Raw genomic sequence first — 7,732 nt, 5'->3', positions numbered from 1 at the left:
GTGAATAAACTATCTTGTTTATTAAACTGGTGCAGTTCCATATTAAACATGTGTATGCAAGAATATTAGTACAGTGCAAAAGTGACCATCACATACCAGTAAGACTAAAAATATCAGCACAGTATTGTAGGGGAGAAAAAAACTTTGAATAATGACATCAGGTCATTTGCAATGTGGGTGTGGCTGTATTGTACCTTCTGGTGAGTATGGGAGTAGGTGTGGGATTGGATATAAATACCTGCATATCCACTGAACAGGTAAAAAGGCAGTTCAACTTCCAACAGAAGAGGGAGACTAAGCAAGGTAAGATAAAGCTATTTATTTCATGTATAAGAAATGCTCTATCTACAGGAATTACAGGAACATGTCAATGCAGATTACATTTCTGTTTCTTGTGGCCATTTTGCAGATCTGCCTAGATGTTTTATATGGTGATATGATCAGTTCCATTAACTTTCAATGTTTTTTTTTTTTAAGAACAGCTAATAATAATGATGTTAATAATTATAGTAATACTACTACTACTACTACTACTACTACTAATAATAATGATGTTAATAATAATAATAATAATAATAATAATAATATTATTAAGTGTTTATGATGATCCAACTTCTGTGCAGTGGAATCCCTTTTGTATTCTTATACAGCAGCTGTGATAGCACTATTATGGTAATGCAGCAGGAGGCACTCTGCATTCATTACTGTTCTGAGCTGCGTCCATGGACACAGCATCGGCACATCTGCGTGATCTTCTGCTGGCTGACGAAAGCAATTGCTCCAAAAGATGCCAGGAAATCTCCATCAGCCGATGGAGATCATGGCCTCTTTCCCCCCCCTAATGGTGGCGAAACGCCGCCGTTGGGGGAAACGTAGGCTGTCACCATCCCCTCCCTGCCCAGAAACAGCAGAAGACAGTCAATCACTGACAGTCTGCTGCTGCTCTGCGTGCAATCACGCAGGACCCGTACTGCACATGTGCAGTATGGGTCTTGCACTGGCGCAGAACAGCACAATCAGAGAAGTGCGCTAACCACCGAGTTAGTGCACGTCTCTGAATTAGCCCCATTGTACAGCAACTTTAAGTCAACATTATATATTGTATAAAATTGCATTTCTATCATCAAATCTGCCCCCACCCGTTTACTGTTGACATACTGCTAAAATCTTGCTATAAAGATTAATAAAAAAAATACTAGCATGTTTTATACAGATTTGAAGCAATTTTCAGGCAGATTTCTACAGAAAATATCTGTGAGGGTAGTATATTTTTTTCGCTTCAAAAATAAACTAAAAAATGGCTTTTTAGAGCATTGCAGTATTAGATGGCCAAAACATGACATGCATAAATATATAAATAAATTAATACTGTGTGAGCAACCTATAAAAATATGTAAAACAAATTTAATAAGCACAATATACAATCTGAATTTTCCAACAAGTGCATAAAATAAAGTCATATGAATAACAGTAGACTCAAAGTATAAAATGGGATATATTAAAACACCAGAGATAAAGACCAATCCATGTTTGCAGAAACACTGTATAGTAATAAGATGGAGGATCCAAGTATAGTTACCGGGTGCCTGCTCAGTCCTTTAGGGTGCAATTAATAATGTCCAGAAGGGTTAGAATAACCTGCAGCCTGTGCAGTCCCTTGGCTGTATAGTGCTCCCATTCAATTAGGTTCCAGAGTGGCTTGGCTTGTATTCATCTGGCTTTTGATGGAAAAAAAAAAGGTCTTAATCCAAAAATAGCGTGCAATGGGTGGTCCAATAAATGAAAAGTATTCTCTGGTGATAAGGCTGACGTATTTCTGTGTCAACAGACAGCTTTTTCAAAGGCAATACCTTTATATGTATTATAGAGGCAAGCGAAGCAGGAAGCACTAACCATGAGATTTATTAACAACTCATCGGCCGGAGCGGGGGAGTGATAACTTCCCCACCTGCGATCCCTGCCTGAGTACACAGCACATCAACCTAGTGCTGATGCGCTGTGTCTCAGTCCTGGTCGGCTCCACTGAGTATGCGCGGGATCTCGCAAGAATCACGAGATCCCGCATGCAGCCCTGAAGCCAGCAGCCACCGCAGCAGGGACAGCGCTGTCCCTGCTGTTGGTATAGGGTATCGACAGGCTGTAGCTGTTGATAGTGACAGCTATAGTACAGCGGGTGGAATGGTCAGGTGAACTGACCATTCATACATAGCCCAGACTATCGGCGCTGCTATCTTGTAGATAGCAGCACCTATAATGACAGAGGCGCATAGCGCTCCTGTCATTTACCGCCCAGACCCCCATTCATACATGGGGGAGAAGCGGTATCAGCGCACATAACGTGCGCTGATGCCATTTCGACGGTTCATACATATCTCCCAGTGTTTCTTGGTAAGCCCCGTTTAGTTTCAATATGACATATACTTATTTTGAAACATTGCTTAATATGCTCCTTTAATGTTTTTGATATGGTGTATTTACATGTGTATAGTGTTGGGCAAAACCTCTGTAATTTGGATTGAAGAACAATCTGCTGTTTTTGGCCAGTACATCCATTTTTTAATCGCAAATCTTTAATAGCTTATACAAAAATATATCTTAAGAAACATTTAGATATTTTACAAATGTTTTACCTTTTGTTGTTCAATTAGATGTGAAATTTAATCACAATTTTGCATCCAATTTGTCATTTTAAAAATGTAAAACTATATTTTAATGTAGCTTTTCAGATACTCTATGGGGGTTATGCATTCAGTAATAAAGCTGAACCAGTCTTGTAACTGATTGTCGATTTAAATTAAGCGCATATTACATAACTCCCTATATGTAATGCACAAGATTTACAATCAATATTAAAACTCAGAGGGTTCAATTCAATTATCCATGATTTACTCGCAGGTGTTATTATATGCCACACATGAGACCGCTGGATCCATGGATTTTTGTTCGTTTGCGTACAAAAATTCATGTATCTGGGACAAGGACAACATTTTTATTTTTTATACAATATAACCTTTATTAGATTATTATATTCAAATGCCCAATTAAAAGCAGCAAAATAATAATAATAATAATAATAATAATAATAATAGACATAGTTTTCTTGAATATGTGATAAAGAATATTGTTTATTACCTGACAAAAATATAACTAATAGCTGGGAAATGGGAATTTAATGGGAATAAAATGTTAATAGCTTTCCCTCTAACTCATTCTTAACTCTAGGGGTATATTTACTAAAGTGCGGGTTTTTAGAAGTGGAGATGTTGCCCACAGAAACCAATCAGATTCTAACTACTATCTTCTAGAAGGTGCTAGATAAAGGTGTGATATATATTACCGCCAACAGCGGCTGCCCGACAACGGAGGATATCCTGATCGTCCTAAAGGTAAGTATTTACTAACCTAACCCCCCTAACCCTAACCCTCCTTAGGGGTGCCTAACCCTAACCTCCCCCCCTGTGCCTAAACCTAACCCCCCATCCCCGCTGCCTAAACCTAAGTCCCCCGGGGGGGTGCCTAACCCTAACCTCCCCCTGGGGGTGCCTAACCCTAACCCTCCCTCCCCCTAGCCTAACCCTAACCTCCCAGGGGGGTGCCTAGCCCTAAGACCCCCCCCGGGAGCCCTAATCCTAACCCCCCCCCCCGCGGCTGTCTGCTGCGGCGCCCGGCATCCGCTCGATTGGGATGCTGGGCGCCAGTCTCCCGACGTCGGGGAAATTACAAGCGTCTACATTTAGACGCCTGTCATTCATCCCTAGTCGGGATAAAGCAGTCTGGAAGCCGGCGGTCGGCATTTAGACCGTCGGGTTCCAGACTACATCCCCTAGATAAATGTTAAGCAGAATCTGATTGGTTGCTATGGGCAACATCTCCACTTCTCAAAACCTGAACATTAGTAAATATACTCCTTAGAGTCTCAGATGTATCCTTCTAATAGTAGTTTTGAAGTCCTTAGCAGTGTAACAAGTGTTATCCAAATTCACGTTTACTACACAGGCTAATTTGTTTTGAAAGGAGACATCCCTTTGGGGCTGATTCTGAGTTGGATGTACTGCCAATGTCGGATGCAGTTGTACAGCTTTTTCTTCTGCGCATGCATCTAATTCGCACTGCGCATGTGTACAGAGTCGCAGAGGTGACATTGAGAAGCACAGGAGATTCACGGTTTCATAAATGTATTGTGCATTCCTGGGTGGTGGCAGGGAGGTGGCTAAGTGGACACACAGAGATGGTCCGTCTTATAAGTTTGTTTTGGAAGTGTCGCTGTAGTGGCTGAGGACTCAGAAGCACAATTGTTCACACTGAGATTCTGCACCTAGCATGGGGCTGGTGTAAGTTTCAATGGTGCGTTCGATGGTTGCATCTAAAGACGCACCAAGCGGTATCTGAGCTTCTAAAGTGGCTAAAAGTGGGTGTCTTAGCCCCTGCGCACCAGCTGTACACCAGGGAAGGGATTGTACCGGCATTTGTATAAAGTTGCAGGCGTGCGACCGGCTGCAGATGCAGACATGGCCGCCGCTGCATGTGACTCAGAATCAGGACCTTAACGTTTCTTATTTTATGTTTGTTCTTTTTTACTGAAAATGACATACAGAGTGCTAAAGTAAATCGCCCTGTAATTTATGCATTGCTGTTTTATGGTATGTGGTCATAAAGTCGACATTCAGAATGTCAATAACAGGATGTTGCACAAAACATGTCACCATTCACAATGTCGACACTGACATAATGTAAGAGCCAGAATGTAAATTTATTTTAGGGTTACAGTAATATTAGGGCCAGTGGCAGCTGCAGCGAAGTCTAAAATTCAAATAGGGGAGCCACACCAACTGTCTGTATGTCCCAGCCATCCAGTGGCGTATTGGCCATAGACCTCACAGGGAGTTTTCCTGGTGGGCCGGACAGTTTGGGGCCACTGTAAACAATTTATTTTTGTTTTTTTAAAATATCTAACCCTACCTACCCAATGAGAGTCGGCCTTGGCATATTAATGGCAGATACCAACATGATTTGTTCATGGTGGCTGACTCCTCCCCAGGGACCAGCCATCTATGGCTGTGCTTTGCAGATCAGTCCACCCCTTCCTGATTCACTACTCACCCTCCCTTGGTTACCCGCTAGTGGCGTCAGGTGCTGGAAAGTAGGGATGTGAGGTGAGCAGCACAGGCAGTGTCTCAAAGCCGGTGTCACACATATGCACTGACTACCTGTCTATCTATTGTGTGGATGCTGGGATTGGCGGCTTCTGCCCCTCCCGTCGCTGCGGCAGAGGTCATCCGTCACTTCCGCACCCCTACCTGCAGACTCCCGGAGATCATCTTTTTTTTCATCACCGGGCATGAGTTAGCCAGAAGTGGACATAAAGCAATGCCTACAGCTGGGTGAATTCCGGAGTGTGCATGCACCTGGGAGGCTGAAGTCTGGGGCGCTGCTTGGAGTTTACCCACCTTGTCTGTGAGGGCTGCAGGATCTTTCATTGCATTGTATTACAGGCCCCTGAAAGTATGCCAGGGTATATAGTCAGGCAGACTGGAAGTATGGGAAGGTATAGGCTGGCGGTTTATGTGTTCCCCTCTCTGCCCTTACAGGACTTGGTCAAACTTTGAGGCTCTGAAGCTGGGTGCCCTCTACTCCTGGTAATCCAACTCATGTAGTGTCTGCAAACGTGTGAATCAGTTGTGACTCTTGCTGTTAGTGTAGCTGGGGACAGCCCCATGGGTACTCACTGATGAGGGGACACCTATACTGGGGGCAGCCACGAGCACTCACTGCTGAGGGGGCACCTACACTGGAGCCAGCCCCTGAACACTCACTGCTGAGGGGTAACTACACTAGGATTAGGCCCCTGTACACTCACTGCTGAGGGGTAACTACACTAGGGTTAGACCCCTGTACACTCACTGTTGAGGGCATGGGCGGATTGGCCATAGCTTCTACAGTAATTCCCAGTGTGCTGCTTTGTGTTTTATTTTGTATATACTGTAAATAATATTTTTACGCTGCCCAGTGTTGTAACTTCCCTATGTGCAGCCATTCAAAAAGGTTACATAACACGGTCTGCACTTATTGTGAACTGTGTAAATGTCTCTGCCCCCCAGCTGAAATTCCATTACTTGTCCTGCACTCTTTGAAGAATAAGCAGCCTTGCTCCTCTTAACCATGGCTGACAGGTAGAGTTGCATTAAGGGCTACATGGGCCTGGGGCTGTAAATTACAATGGCTTATATTTAGAAGGGGAGAATCTGTGACCAGTGCTGTGTGGGTGTGACCAGTGCTGTGTGGGTGTGACCAGTGCTGTGTGGGTGTGATCAGTGCTGTGTGGGTGTGGCCAGTGCTGTGAGTGTGGCCAGTGATGTGTGGGTATTGCCTAAATACATAAACAGAGAAAAGTTGCAGAATTTTGTGAAAAAAATAGAAGTACCATTTTAATAGTTAAGATTTATGGCCGACTAATTGATGCAGCTGATCACCATCATGCTGCCATGTTTATGGGTCGATATTTATGTGGAGGCCTTTGCTCCATTGGCTTCATTGTTAATCTGGCCCTGCTGACAGGAGGAGAACAAACGCCCCAAGTCCAGCAGCTGGGAAACTCCCTCACAGAGAGGATAGTCCTGCCTACTCGGTTACCAATGAGCTGGAGGATTCACCTCTGGGGATTAGCAGAGTGGGTCCCAGCCAACAAGACCTCCCCTCCTCAACATTTAATTGACTCCTCCTCTCTCATAAATGGGGTGAGGGAAATATTACATAATCGTACAAACACACAGTGCACAAATGAAAATGCCTTTAACAAAATAACAGAAGCACACACTATTAGATTGCCAGCAATCAAAATACAATTGTGATTAAACCAACTCAGGGGTACATAATTTTTCATTCTCGTACTCTAGTCTGCAGAATACTAACTTTAACTAAAGGCAAGTTATGAGAAAACATACCTCTATATAATAACTTAAACCAAAATACTGGCTAATTTTACTAAACTATAGGAAACAATAACTTAAAATACTGATGTAGACTAGAATAACTATGCACACCTAAACAGCAGGGAGGATTGGTCGTAGGCTTCACTGGTAGATGTATGTAATTTATTTTATTTAACATGCAACAGTAATTGGGCAACAAGGGTCACTTAAGTATGGTGATCTCCCATGCTTGTCTCCACACAGTCTGTTGGACTCGGGCTATGGCCAGATTGCTGTTTCAGGAGTTTGTCACCCAGAAGTAATCAAGCTACAAGTCTGGGGTGCTATGTACATTATGATGGACTGTTTTCGGCAATACCTTGATGCTTAAAGTACTGTATGACATTCAATGGAATGCTGTCTATACATTATGGCAGTCACTGGGATGCTGTATGGTGATGATGAGATACAGTCTTTGCTGTATGGTGGTAACTGGAATTTTGTTTGTGCTGTATTGTCACTAGGATTCTCAATTTAATGTGTGCCAGTCCCTGGAATGATCTATGTACTTTATGGTAGTAACCAAGCTGGTGGTGGTGATTGAGATGCTCTTTGTACTGTATGATGTTTACTGGGATCGCAAGCAAGACCTATGGGGGCCCAATAGCAAATTTCCAAAGCCCCCCACCCGGGCAAATTATTTTGCTGTTTATCCATTTTGATTATAAATTATCTAATATCTACCTACTTAGCTGACATGCAGGATTAAATAAATTGTAATTAGCATATAGTAAGCATTATAAACAAAAAATATATTTAAAATA

The 7,732-nt window shown here is 42.8% G+C and overlaps 1 protein-coding gene across 1 annotated transcript in view; it reads left to right on the top strand.

The window, feature by feature from the left end:
- The first annotated feature begins 271 nt into the window (after positions 1-271).
- LOC148525064 (carbohydrate sulfotransferase 9-like) overlaps positions 272-7,732 on the top strand; it is an 80,112-nt gene continuing 72,651 nt past the window's right edge. The window contains exon 1 of the mRNA XM_088471297.1: positions 272-303. The gene's annotated coding sequence lies outside the window, so the exon portion shown is untranslated. The remainder of the gene's footprint in view (positions 304-7,732) is intronic.

The sequence above is a fragment of the Taudactylus pleione genome, unplaced genomic scaffold (assembly GCF_031769625.1).
Source record: "Taudactylus pleione unplaced genomic scaffold, aTauple2 ptg000113l, whole genome shotgun sequence".
In the NCBI taxonomy this organism is placed as follows: domain Eukaryota; kingdom Metazoa; phylum Chordata; class Amphibia; order Anura; family Myobatrachidae; genus Taudactylus; species Taudactylus pleione.
The sequence above is the reverse complement of the archived record's forward strand: the minus strand, read 5'-3'. Positions and strand labels throughout refer to the sequence as shown.